Below are 14,205 nucleotides of genomic sequence, written 5' to 3'. Positions count from 1 at the left end.
GCCCAACAGACGGATGTCATTGTCCTCATCTTCACCTCTTAATCTCTTTCGAAGGGTCTCTGGGCAATGCTGGTGTCTGCATTCCTGCTCCTTCCCTTGTGCTAAGCCACTTAGCCAGGAGAGACACAGTAAAGAATTTACTCTTCAATTTAGCACACCAACTTAAAACTCAACTCTTAACTCAAAGCAATATAATGGCAGGTCATGACACTAATGTGATAGAGAGGAAAATTGTTTTGTTAACCTGTAAATACCTTCCAAAGAGGGTGAGTCCTGTGAAATGAAAGCCCCCCTTTCCCACCGATGGACCCTTGTCCACATGGGTAGCCAGAACTGAGGCGGCCAGCAAGGGTTCTGGGACGGCTGGGAAACTTGGAAGAAGAGGAACATGCGATGCTATCTCTGAGGATGTTTGTATTTCTGAAAAGTAAATACCTCCTTCATCATTGCTGAACCCTCGGTAAACTCTACCTCACAAACAAATACTTTGTGAAAGTGGCCAGTGTGTGTGTGAGAATGGAAAGAAGGGGCCACGTGTCCTTGGGTCAGTTGGGTGCCGAGTACAGATATTTTGAAGGTCCATGCACTGAACTCACAAAGCAGAAGCAGAAGTTGGGGCTGGAGTTGAAAACCTGTACCCTGCCCCCATTCCCTCTGCTCTAGCACTCCAGTCACGGTGGTCTGACTTCCGCCTGCGAGCTTTGAGGCCCAAGGGTTTCCTCTGAGTTATCACAGGCCTGCCCCACCCATCCTCACGCTTCTGGAAGTGCTATGGACTTGACCTCCCTACCCAGCAGCCTGGACCAATGTCTGCTGAGAACTAGTATAGAAGTAGCCCAGCTTCTTGGCTCCTTATGTGGTATGACTCCTAGCTGTGTGTTCTAGAGTTTCCCTAAGAATTAACCAACAGTCCCCCGTGGTGGTCACTGGCTTGACGATTATTGGCTGCTTCTCCATCAAGGTCTTGCTTCCCACTCACCTATGCACGTTTCCTTCGCCTCCTATGTTGGTGAGATCCTTGGAAGCAGAGCCTGAGAAAGAGTCTTGTTCAAGTGACTTAACTGTGGTTGTGGGGAGAGGAAGAGGAGGGAGCATGGGACTGGGGAAGGAGCTGAGCAAAGCTGTGGTCTCTGCTGGAGGCTGGCTTCAGCCTCAGCCCTGGGGGAGCTCTAGAGCACAAATAGAACTCCAGAGTTGGTGGCCCCTGGAGTCAAGGCAGAGGCCTTTGGAACCCCCACTTCAGTTAGACATTTTCCGAGGATTGCCCTGAAGAGGGGCATGGGCTGTTGTATCCTTGAAGCTGGAGGATAGGTGCAAAGCCCAGACCACTCAGCGCATCTCTGTGTAGACTGGGATCCTACCCTTGGTCTCAGGGTCTAATTCTGGGACACAGAATGAGAGACAGATCTCCAGGGTACGAAAGACCCATATCTCTTTCTAAATTATTTTTTAAATTCTCACCAAAGATATGTTTTTATTGATTAGAGAAAGAGGAAGGGAGAGAGAGAAAGAGAGAGAGAGAGAAACATCGATGTGAGAGAGAAACATCAATCAGTTGTCTCCCGAACACTCCCCAACTGGGGATTAAACCCTCAATCTTTTGGTGTATGGGATGACTAAGCCACCTGAGCAAGGCAACTTCAAATCTCCTGATAGTATATTTAAGTTCTCATTTATCCATTTGGTTCCAGAGGTTATTTTTTTATAACTGGAATTATTTGATAGTGACTGATTCTCTCTTCATCATTCTTTCTGTGGGATGGCACCCCTCTTCGTAGAATGACCTGGCCTGTTTTTTTCCACCCTTCTTATTCTTGCTGTCACTCAGTTGTGGGTGTAAGGCTTTCTGCCTGCCCCAGCCCTTTTCTTCTCTGCATCAAGTTTTAGCAGTGAACACCACCAGCAGAAATGGCAAAGACTCCAGGTATTCCCAACATGATCAGCTGCTCCCTCAGCAAGCCACCACCCCACCCCTCAGTCGGTGCACAGAGATATCTGTGGTGTCATAGGGCTGGGTTTCCGACTCACCTCTCCTGCACAGTGACCCAGCCCCTCTGGGATGTTCTGCACCACAACTCACTTCTGTGGGACCTTGACAACCGCCTAATTTTTGCCAACCCTTGGCCCTAGAGAGCTAGATTCTATTCTCCATAGTTCTAGTCAGCAGCTGGGTGGGATAGAAAATAAGCTATATATTTTGTGGTAACCACATTACAATGTTAAAAGAAACAGGTGAAATTAATTTGTATATGAGTTAACACAATATATTACACTATCACATCAAATGCAATCAATATAAAAATGATCAATGAGATATTTTACATTTTTGTACTAAAGCCTTGAAGTCTGGTACAAATTTCAGTACATTTTACACTGGAAATGCATTTGCGTTTGGACTGGCCACATAGCAAGTGCTCAGGAGTCACATGTGGCTCACGGCTACCATACTGGAGTTCAACTCTAGAGTCTCTGGTAGTAGACTTGGCTTTGTTGAAATGGCCTGACCATGGAGCTTGACGAGTCTAAACTAGGTGAGTGAAGCCAGAAATATCTGATGTTCTTGATGAGGTGGGGAAGCTGAGCTGGGGTTGAGCACCGAGGTTCACGATGAAGCTAAAGGGTGGTGATGAGGATGGAGGAGAGGGGTGTGCTTTAAGTCTGGGAGGTCTGGGTCCAAGGGGGGAATTTCCAGAGTTGAAGACCATGGAAGCGGAGCAGTGTCTGATGCTGTCAGGAGGTGGTGGGAATCAGGACCGCTTTGCTTCAGGTGCTGGAGTAACTTTCAGGCCAGTGTTTTAAGGCCTTTGAAGCCACCCAGGATACGGACAGAAAGGTGGTAATGGACAAACCATGACAACGATGCTGACACTGTTTGGGGAATCAAGACCACCTCATTCAGACGAGGTATGAGCAGAGCCAACCTTATGGACCTGAAATTCATCTTTTTATTGTTAGAAAAGGCAGCTACTGGTAATTCTAATTTTTCAAAATAAAGATTTAAATAGGCAAGAAGTGACAAACATGGATTTAACCAGCATGCTTCCTATAGTGTTATTAAATCCTTGGTGTAGGTGTTAAAAAGGACACACATTCTGCATTGACCTTGAACAGTACTTTTGGGTTTTACCATTAGTAAGCCCCCTTCAGTTCTCACTCTCCAATTAGTTGTGTGATTATCTACTAGTATTTTGATCTGGACTGAATTTCCTGTTATAATGATTCGTTTTTCATGCCTTAGACTTTTGTGAAGAGCAAGGGAAGTCACCTTCATCTCTTCTCCTTGATCAACCACACGCAGCACTTAATGAAGAGAGCGATCAGATTTGACATTCTCACATGCCTGCTGACTTTGGAGCAGGATATATACTCACCTCATATTTCAGATGGGTAAAACCAAGGCTTTTTGACCAATTACTGGACTTTTCCTGTTGACTCAATTAAAAAAAATTTGAACCTGTAGTACTTGCTTAATGAAAATACATGGAAATGGTTAGTACTGAGATTTCTAAGTTTCACTTTTGGTGAAATTCAATCCTTTGAATGTTTGGATTTTGTAGAGAAGGGACTCTTCTATTTTTTGTAATTCACTACTGTATCCCAGACTCTGACACAGTGTACATACGCAATACATATTTTTGAACAAACGGATGGGCTGCATCATTTCTTTCTTTCGTTTTATTTAGATGGTCAAATCTCTTTTATTGGTTTTAAAACAATAGTTCCTCATATAGGATTTGTAAAGAACAAATAAATGATACGCACATGCCCCTACCTATGGGAAATCTAAGAACATTTCCTCGTTTGTTCTGCACATTGGGTCTTAAAGATTGACTCATGTTAAGCACAAATAGTTCCGCCTCACTATTTTTCCTCTTGCATTGTATTTACTAGTATGGTTGGATCATAGTTTAGGTAGTCCCTTCATTAGTGGCCCTTGGGTTATTCTCATTTTTTTTCTAATTTAAAATTAGCTTCACTGAACATCTTTATACATTCCCTCCTTGGTTGCTTGTTCCATGGTTGTTTCTCTAGGTTAGTGCTGAGCAGTGAATGCCCCAATTTAAGGGTTTGTAGATCCTGCCAAAATGCTCTACAGAATATAACTTTAATTTATACTTTTACTGTCCATCTGCCCTCATCCTTGCCTACATTTAATACTAACAAGCATTTGTTTTTACCAGCCTATTGGGTGAAAGTTACGTTTAGTTCATTTTGAGGAGTTGACCTTGTTATGGTAAGTATACACAAAATAATAAATATAAGGTACATATGTATATATGCATATACATATAACTTAAGTATTAATATCTATCACTCAACTGAATATTAAGATTGCCTTAGGAGCATCTTCCCAATTGTGTAGCAATAATTCATTCATTTTTGCTTTGGTATATAAATATGCCATGATTTATTTTTCTGTTCGACAGTGTTGGACTTTGGGCTGTTTCCTGTTTTTCTTTTTTTCTTTCCTTCCTTTTATAAATTGTGTGTCTGAGGGCTTTCTTGTGTACGTCTGCTGGTGTACACAGGCAGGAGCTGTGAAATTGCTGAGTTCTGGAGCACAATGGAGACTGCCAGGTGTCCATTCAAATCTCTTCTCCCCATCTTCACATATGGTGTTCAGCAGGACATCTTCCCACATTCCCTTTCAGTTGGATGGGGCTATGTGACCATGTTCTTACCAATGGAATCTAAGCAGCTTTCCATTCTGCTGCTTTGGGGTCAGAGTCTTACAAGCAATGGATATACCTCCTCCATGCTCTCTTTTCTTTTTGCACATTCCAAAACCCAAGTGCAGTGGTAACCCAACTTCAACTTTGCAGAAAATGATGGAGTCTAGCATGATGGGAGAGCAATGACTTAAAAAGAACCCAGAACCTGAGTGACCATGAGGACCTAAGTTATCCCATTGATCAGGATAATAAACTTCGAGACTGGTCATTTTTTTGTTACTATCTTTATGATGGCAGCCTATATTTACTCTAATCCTTATATAATAAGGAAGCACATGCTAAACTTCACTGAATAATGCCGTCCTTGTACCCAGAATGTTTGAACCAATTGACAGTCGCACTAGCAATGTATGAAAACTCCTGTTGCTCCTTATCCTACTAGCCCTAGCTGTTGTCCAACGTTATTATTTTTGCTTTGGTGAGTGAGGAGTATTTTCACTTGCAAGTGAAGTTGTGAATCTTCAAATATTGTTAGGTCATTTCATATTTCTTGTTATCTGAAATGTCTACTTGAATCTTTTGTGCTCTTTAATATTTGGGTGCTTTTTTATTGTGGTTAAATATGTATAACAAATATATAAAAACATAGTTATATATTTTAAAATACATAAAATTTGCATTTTTATTATTTTGAGTGTACAGTTCAGTGGCATTAATTACACTCACAATGTCGCCTATTTCCAAAACTCTCTCATCACCCTCCAAAACAGAAGCTCTACCTATTAAGCAGTATCTTCCCATACCCCCTTCTTGAAAACCCTGGTAACTTCTGTTTGCTGTCTTTATAAATTTGTCTACTCTAAATATTTCATGTAAGTAGAATTATACGGTATTTGTCTTTTTGTGTCTGGCTTACGAATATAGAACACATCACAGATTTGTGTGTCATCTTTGTGCAGGGACCATGCTAATTTCTGTATCATCCCAATTTTAATATATGTGCTGCAAAGCAAGTAATTGGGCACTTCTTAAAATGTTTATTTCTTTTGGTTTGCAGTTCTTTATATATTCTAGATTCTAATACTCTTTGATTAAATAGGTAGCAAATATGGGCTGGGCAAAAGTAGGTTTACAGTTGTGAGTACACAAAACAGTTTATTCTTGTATTATTATTCATTAATTATCATATTATTTTCCATATGAACAACTGTAAACCTACTTTTGCCCTACCCTGTATTTTCTCCCAGTGTGTGGCTTAACTATTTTTATGATGTCTTTTTGTAACAAATTTTCTTATTTTACATGGGCAAAAGTATCTATGATTTCTTTTGTAACTTGTGCTTTTTGTGTCCTGTTTATGAAATCCTCTTCTACCTACCCCACCTCACTATTCTCCTATATTTTTCCAAAAATGGTTTTAAAGTTTTGCCTTTCATATTTTTGTTTAAGCCACCTGAAATTGACTATATTTGATATGAGAGAAAAATCTAATTGTAATTTTTCACACTGTTTCAGCATTTACTGATTTATCCTTTCCCCAGTACTTTGTAATGCTTCTCTTGACATGGATTTTTCATATACACCTTGGTGCTAAATCCCCACACCAGTTCCATGTTTTAATTGTGGCAGCTTTATCATAAGTGTTGATGGCTGGTAAGGCAAGGCCCTCCATTCTGCTTCTGTTCAAAATTATTTTGGTTATCTTTGCCTTTTATCTTTGAATTCTGGCTGGAATTGTCAAATTCTTCAAAAAATTGCAGATACTTTTCTTGTATTTATATTGAATTTATACTTAAAATTGAGGAGACTTGCTATCAGTTTTCTCATCCAGGAATGTGGTAAATCCCCCCACTTATTTAAATATTCTCTTAAAAAAGCCTTATGTTTTTTTCTATACAGGCCTTTAAAAGCTTTCTTTAGATTTGTTCCAAAAGTTTTGCTATTAAAATGCCATATTAGAAATGACTTATTTTCATTGTTTTTTGTTGATGTTTGGAAAAGCAATAGATTTTATATGTATATCAATTCATTTTTGTTTTATAATTTTAAATATTGTTATTTAAGTTTTCTTCTTATAGGTCTGTAATAATAGGGGTATAATCCTTTTTGATTTGTCTGCTGAATCTCATTCGTGGTAGATTTAGTTATGTGTTCTGTGATTTTTGGATTGTGAGTTCATATTTAGCAAGACTTTATTTGTGAGACTCTTGTGGAGGTTATATCCATCTTGCATTTCCTTTTACCTATTTATTTACTACTAATTTTTTTCAATTGAGTTCTTGGCTTGGGAGATCTGAGATAAAGTAGTATAAATCTGAACTCAAAACCTATGTAAGAGAAGGCTTATGATAAGAATTCTGAGGGGAGGGTATTTTCTTTCATACCCTGAGCCCAAGCAGAGATGTAAGCTTCCTTGTTCTCCTCTATGACAATGGGTAAGTTTCTCCTAGTCCCTTTTTTCAATAAAGTCATTGTAATTTGAAGCCTCAGCTTATGCAGTGGTCTCATTTCTAACTTGCTGTCTTGCATTCATCCAAAGCCTTGCTTCCAATTCATGTACATTAAAATTCAAGTCATTATTAGATTTCCCAGACCAGGGACTAATTCCCACCCACACTGCAGTGTAAACTCCCACATTTACCATTCAGGATTTTAGTATTTCTTTGTTTCTAGCCTCGTGGGGATACTTTTTATGGGCTCTGCAATATATTGAAAAGTAGCTATTTTACATATTACTGAGTTCTAGATGTGTTTCATAGGAATGTTGTGGGTTACCCTAAAATATTACCACAAATAAAAGTTATTTTCTTACTATTTATTTACCCCTTTGTTTATGTAATAAACAAAATATGTAATGATATTATTTTTAAGCCAGAGACCTTTCTTTCTTTAATTTTATTCCCTGCAGCCAGTTTTAATGAGTGGCAGCACTGCACCGCATGCTACAGTGCAGGAGGGTGAGAATGTTCCAATACACCTTCCTGGTACTAAAATGCTTCCTTTCACCCAAATGTCCACCCTAGCCAGAGGGAAAACAAGGTGGGACGGGCCCTGGCTTTTGTTTTGTTTTGTTTTTTTGAGGAAATCCAAATCCATGTACTTCTTTGCAAGGAGATGGGGCAGGGAGAGCAAGTTGTAGCCCACAAGGGAAAGACTAAAGCAATAAACATATTGCTCTATCTTTCCTGTGAGGCCTGCCAGCCTGCCCTTAAAAAGGAACTACATTTAGCACAGGTAGTTTTCATGCAGCAGCGGCTCACGCTGCCTCTTGCAGCAGAGAACCCTGGGCTTTCCTCTTGGAGCCTCCCCTCCCCTCCCCTCCCATCAGCCGCAGTGGGCCAGAGCCCGGCTGGTCTCAGCCATCTTGTGCATGTCGTGCTTCCTTTTCATCACAGGGCCCTGGTTGTGACAAGCCTCCAGGAGCTCACGCCACAGCTCTGGCATCAGCATCCGCCCCTGCTTCTTCTCCGTGCACTCAGTAATCATCCACTGCATGGCCGGGAAGCGACGACGCTGGCCAGACAGCGACAGAGGGACCCGGTGGAAATGGCCACCCTCGAGGCCCGGTAGCAGCCCAATCCCAAGTCCGCAGTTCTTCGGTGCTTGGCGGAAGATGGTGCAGAGGTGGCGTTCAGTGGCTGCCTGTTCCTCTGAAGAAGCAGCATGGTACTTCTCAAACTGCTTCCTTTCCACAGCGTCCGGAGTCTGTGTCAGGAGGCATCAGGCCAGTGCTTCGTTTCCTCATCATGTTGCTGAATCTACTGATCAATGGGACTTCCAGCTCAGAGACTGTTTTCAGCGCTGGGGCAGCTTTGATAAGCTGAGTCTTCCTGAGCTGCTCCTCAAGCTTCTGTTCCTGTCACCTCTGCCCAGGGCTTGAGGGAATGCTCCTTGTCAGTCCGGGGACCCCTGCATTCAGGGCCATCGTGGCTCTCCCTCACTCGGGTCGGCCTTGGAAGCCGTGGAACTGCACTCTGAACACCCGGTGCTAGTTCTGACCGCCTGCACACTGCCTTCACTCAGGGGGCAGCCATCTTCGTTTGCCACAGGACCCCACAGGAACTGCCCGCGACATGCCTGAGCGAGTGACAAAACCGGAGGAAAAAGCTCTGCAGGGTCTGAAATCTGTGCGTCACTCGATTAATCTGGGCGTCACTCGATTAATCTGGGTGTGAACAGTTTCTTATTCCAAAGTCGAAAGGAAACACTCACCCTCCCATTATCTGTCACATTCTCGTGTGACTCTGCCACAGTGGCAGTGGTTGCTCCTCACCCCCCATCCCGAAGAGACGTCTCAATCAAGATTGAGTGTTGCTGGCCGGGTGCTTCAGTTGGTTGGAGAGTCGCCCCACACACCGAAAGCATGTTTGATCCCCAGTCAGGGAGCACACCTAACTTCTGGGTTTGGGGTTCGACCACTGGTTGGGCACTAATCCATGTTTCTCTCTTTCTCTCTAAAATCAGTGAAAACATATCTTCAGGTGAGGATCAAGAAAAAGATTTAATTCATTTATATTTGTTATTGGGAATAACTTCTGATGTTTTTAATGAAGTCTTATTTTTAAAAAATTAACTTCTTTTTATTTATTTTTTTCAAATTTTTAACATAGAAGCCATATTTTGTTTTCATCTTCTCCAGTGTTTTCAAAAATATATATACTTCTTTAAAATATATTAAAATGGGTTTAAGCCAACTTTATTTTAAACCAATTTCAGAAGTTGTAACATTCAAACTTAAAAAAGCTTCTGAATTCCTTGTGTGAAGAAGGAATTTAACATAGATTTTCTCTCCTTCCTTACATTCCCTTTCTACTTGGTCTTAATTAATATAATTTGAGCTGTTACATTTAGGTTTTTGTAATTAGAATTTTAACAACATATGTATTCTTTACTAAGACTACTTTTGACATTTTAATTCAATTTAAAAGCAGTTGGCAAACATTTAGACTTGTATTTTAATTGACTTTATTGCTTGCCACCAAACCTTGTTTCCTTGTCAGTTGGAATATATAATACTCTCAAATAATTTCTTGAACTGTTGCAAATTTTTCAAGACCTGAAGATGTCTGCTGCTTTATGCCTGCTGGACACACACACACACACACACACACACACACACTTACAAATTCCCCTGATAAAATTCTATAGCTCTGGCCCCATTTTCTTTTGGAATTCAGTATTATGAAGTTAATAATATTGATTCTATTGCAGGTCCCTAGCCCCTTGTAACTAACTGATCCAATTTTATATATTTATTCTCTGCTTTCTGTCTTCTACACGTTATGTATTTTCTCTCAAAGTTTTTCCTTTTCTGTCCATTTTACATGCATTCTTGGAAAGATTCTCCAGTTTGTCTTTCACATCATCTATTCAACGTTCAGCAGCAACAAATGTGTCCTTTCCTTCCATTCCAGTGTGGAGTTTGATTCTGATAGTGCATTTATTGCATTTTTGTTTCCTTAAATTCTTTTTCTCTTTACTCATTCTGTTCCCTTTTCTGCTTAACCTGTTTCCTAGAAAGCTTGTTTGTGTTTCATGGAGTTTGTCTTCATACATAACAAGAAACTTCCTGAAAATGTCTTTCAAGTGTGTAGAGCATCATGTTCAAAGGAATGCTGTCCTTCTGGGTCTTAGAGATGCTATTCCTGCTCTTAATCCTGCAATATCTAACAGGCCCCTAATATGTCTTGACCCCTCTTGTCTCCTCCTTGAGTACTGAGAGACTCATTAGTTCTTGCAGTTATTTTTTGCTAGACAGGGTGAGCAAGTTGGCCCTGGGCCCTCCATCTCCCTACTTGCTTTATGGTTGAATCATGTTTTTAGATCTACCCTGGAGGGCCAGCCAGTGTTTAACTGCCCGTTGTCAATAGGCTTCATCTAGTGCGTATCTGCACTCCTGAGGTTACATCTTTCTCCAACCACCATCCTGATTTTCTGGTGCCCTGATCTGATGTGTCATAGCAAAACTACACTCAGCAGGTTGCACACCTCCCACAGTCACTACCGTGCCTGCTCCGGTCTCTTGACTATTCTTCACCTCCAGATGGACGGCACCTTCATCAGCCCATCCTTGTGCCCAGTGGTCTTGCCGGTTTTCAGGCTCTTCCTGGGTATAAGAAGATCTTGGGGGAAGGGATGAGAATGACAGGGGCATCCCTGTTCTTTGTTTGGTTTAAAGCCAAAGCAGCAACAGTGATGGATATTTACTCCATTCTCTGGTTAGCAGAGATTCTGGATGTCTGAGTCAGGTACAGACAGTGAGGGGACTACAACATATCTTCCTACCTATTTTTTAAAAGCAGATTTTCTTTATAGAAGAGAACTTGGCATATGTCATACATGTTCCTGATAGGTTTTTCTCCACCCAGCTTCATTTACCTTGTAAGTATGTATTGTCAGTTCCTTCCACATCCTGGCAATTAGGTTGTCTGTCAGTGTTCATTCACCTCGTTAGTGGTGAGTCTTCATATTTGTCTTTATTCACTGGGGCATTTTCCTGAGAAAAAAGGAGAGGCTTGTTGAAAGCCTCTAGCCAGAGGCCATTTTGTGAAGTGTCCCACAAGGCATTTCAATACCTGTCTTCCTGAGGATCCTGAAATCCTTAAAGGGAGGGGCTAGACCACAGTTATCACTGGGCCCTTAGCACCTTGCAGGCACCTGGCAAGGTGCTACTAAATAAATGTTGAAAGATCAAAAGAGGGAGAGGAAGCTATTTGTTATTTATCTATTATCCATTGTTAGAAATGTTTTAAAATACTTGTAAATGGTGCATGTGCTTCTCTAAAAAGAATTGGTGAAAATTTATCTTGCAGCTTAAGAATCTAATTAAAAGTAGCTTGGTCATGCAGTGTCTAACTAATCCTTTCATTTATACAGTTAAGAAATATTTTTAAAAAAAGATGGGATAAGGCAGCAACTTAATACCTTCTCATGTACAAGACACCCGTCTGATCATCTTCTTGATGATGACTCTTTGTCTGTGTTTTGTAATACTAAGTAGAATGAAGAAAATAGGCTTAAACTACAACAAAAGGGCTGTAGGTTAGAGGCAAGCAGGAACTTTCTGATAGGAAAGCTGCAAAATGTATAGAATTATCAAGGGAACCTGTGCAATTGCTTTCTCTAGAAATGCTTTTCAACATTTTAGACACAAAACCGTTTAGCGGTGGGGTGAACAGCTTGGCTGCCCTCAAAGCTTCCAGCCAGAAGGGCCTCTGAGTCTTAGCAAAAGGGTCGAGTCACCCTTGGGTGCCTGAGAGCCCTCAGCTGTTAGCTCGGAGGCAAGCATCTGTCACTTTGAAGGAGTGATTTAGGGATATCAAATAGCTGGGTGATTAATCAAAAAAACAAGCAAGCATTTGACATCAGAGAGGGAAAAATAGCCAAGGAGATGATTTGGGGAAAATAGGTACCCAGGCTTGGAATCCCAAACCAATGGTCCTTTTGGGTATGTTTACAAATCATAACCCATTGCAAGAGAAACATCAGTCTGCTGTACCACTAAATTAACACTTAACTTGTACAAAACATCAATCCCCTGGATTATTAGAGAAATTAATAAAAAGCCTAAACTGATGGTGTTCTTACCTGAGCCACCAGCATGTTCTAAAAGTCATCAGGCTGACTTCCTTACATGCTAATCAGTCAATGTGCCCCATCCCCACCCAATCCAACCCTCTCCTCTAATCCCCGTTTCTCTTCCCCTACTTCCTTCTCTTCTAGCTGCAGAACTCTTCCTCCAAACAAAACCTGATTCAGATGTCCAGTAAAAAAAGGTGCCAGAATAGAGGGGGAATGGGAAGCGCCATCCCCTGACCGCTCCCATACTTCCCCATTTGGGTGTCCCCTGAGAAGGCCTCAGAGCACAGTTTTAAACTCATAGACCTCGAGCAGGGACTCCTAAGCCACAGTGGTGCAGCAGAATCAATGGGGGTGGGGCCATAACATTACATTTGTGTCCCTAGCTCATTCCTACTGACCCTAAATCCTGGGGTGGGGCATGGAGATCAGATGTTAAGATGGTGATTCCTGTATAATTTGCCTGCACAGGTTGAAAGACCTTAGTGGGGTTGTCCTTGGGGTCCCAGTACTTTTGTCTCCCAGGATCCTCCTAGGAGTGATGTTTTGCAGCTGGGTAATGTCAGTTCTGTCTTCAGCCAGGACTGGATAAGCCACTCAGAACCCATGTAGACACATAGTGTGAGACTGTGGGTGAGAGGGACCAGCTGAGGGATGCCAGGGCTTCCTGGGAGAGGGGACGTTTCAGTAGAAGTAGAGGGCAGGAAGTTCCATTCACTTCAGTTCAGTTTTGCAGGTAAACATCCAGTGCAGTGCATTCAGAAATCTGGATGCCACGCCAGAGTGGTTGGTCCTTCTGTATGTAGAAAGTGCTCAGTACACAGTCATTCCCTCTAATATCCAACTACCTACAATCGCTCTTCGGTTGTTACTTGCTTTATTCTCTGGTCCTTCTCACCACTGGACATACTATTGCTTCTTCATCATCATCCTCCACTACACTGTAAGTTCCCTCTGAGTAGGACCTGTGTCCCCACCGCCTAGAGCAGGGCCTGCCTGGCTCATAGTAGGTATTCAACAAACACTTATTGAGCTCGTGGGTGAGTCCATGACGAGCAGCTGGCTGCAAGGAAAGGAGAGCCTGTGTGTGGGTATAGATGTGGGGATGGTGAGGGGATCAAGCTGTCTGAGCAGCCCAGGCCCAGAGGGAGGCTGGCAGAGTCAGGGCTGAGAGGCAGGTTCCAGGGAGCTGTGGCTGCTACGCCAGAGTGGTTGGTCTTTCTTCGGGCAGACAGTGAGGAGCCACTCGCCTTCTGTTCAGGGAAGAGATAAGATCAAGCTTGGCTTGAGAAAAATTAGTTTGGCAGGAGTGCAGAAGGATTAGAAAGGGGAGGGGATGAAAGCTGGGTGACCATTCGGAGAGTCTCCAGTTGTTCAGGGGAAGGCGGTGTGGGCTGGAATTGGGACAGGCTCCTGGCCTTGAGACAAGGGCACTGGGAGGAGGATATGGCAAAGGGAGACTTTGCCCACCATGCCTCTCAATAGACTGTGCTGTAGTGAAGGAGAGGAGTCCGAGATTCATCCATCCACCCATCCATGAGGGGAGTGCTGGAGGCAGAAGAGCAGGTGGAGCTGCCAAAGAATTGTTCATGGGCCCAGGGAACAGAAGTGCCAAGGATGGAGCTTGAGGGAGACCCCTTTTGAGACCTGAAGAGCGAATGGGGGAAACACTAAGATGGAGAAGGACAGAGAGGAGGAGAACCAGGACTGGGGAACATGAGGCAAGAGCCCAGGAGAACTGATAACAGAGAGCGCCGAGGGTCCAGGAGGATGATGGGTAACTGAGAGTAAAGTGGGTCATTCCAAGGGTGATGGCTCCAGAGATGCTAGGGCACTGTTGCTGGTGTTTGGCAGGGCAGAGGGCAGCTGGCACGAGGAGGGTGACAAGGGAGTGGAGGCCCATGGGATCTTCTCCTCAGGTGCTGAGGCAGGGAGCAGGGAGGAAGGAATAAAG

The 14,205-nt window shown here is 42.6% G+C and overlaps 2 pseudogenes; both read right to left on the bottom strand.

Moving 5' to 3' along the window:
• Positions 1-5,587: 5,587 nt before the first annotated feature.
• On the bottom strand, positions 5,588-5,686 carry LOC118997612 (uncharacterized; annotated as a pseudogene).
• A 2,311-nt stretch (positions 5,687-7,997) lies between these two features.
• On the bottom strand, positions 7,998-8,707 carry LOC118997506 (28S ribosomal protein S7, mitochondrial-like; annotated as a pseudogene).
• Between the last annotated feature and the right edge of the window lie 5,498 nt (positions 8,708-14,205).

Source organism: Sturnira hondurensis, unplaced genomic scaffold (assembly GCF_014824575.4).
Source record: "Sturnira hondurensis isolate 20B ecotype Veracruz unplaced genomic scaffold, ASM1482457v3 Scaffold0013299, whole genome shotgun sequence".
NCBI lineage: Eukaryota > Metazoa > Chordata > Mammalia > Chiroptera > Phyllostomidae > Sturnira > Sturnira hondurensis.
Note: the sequence above shows the minus strand (reverse complement) of the source record. Positions and strands in the feature narration are given on the sequence as shown.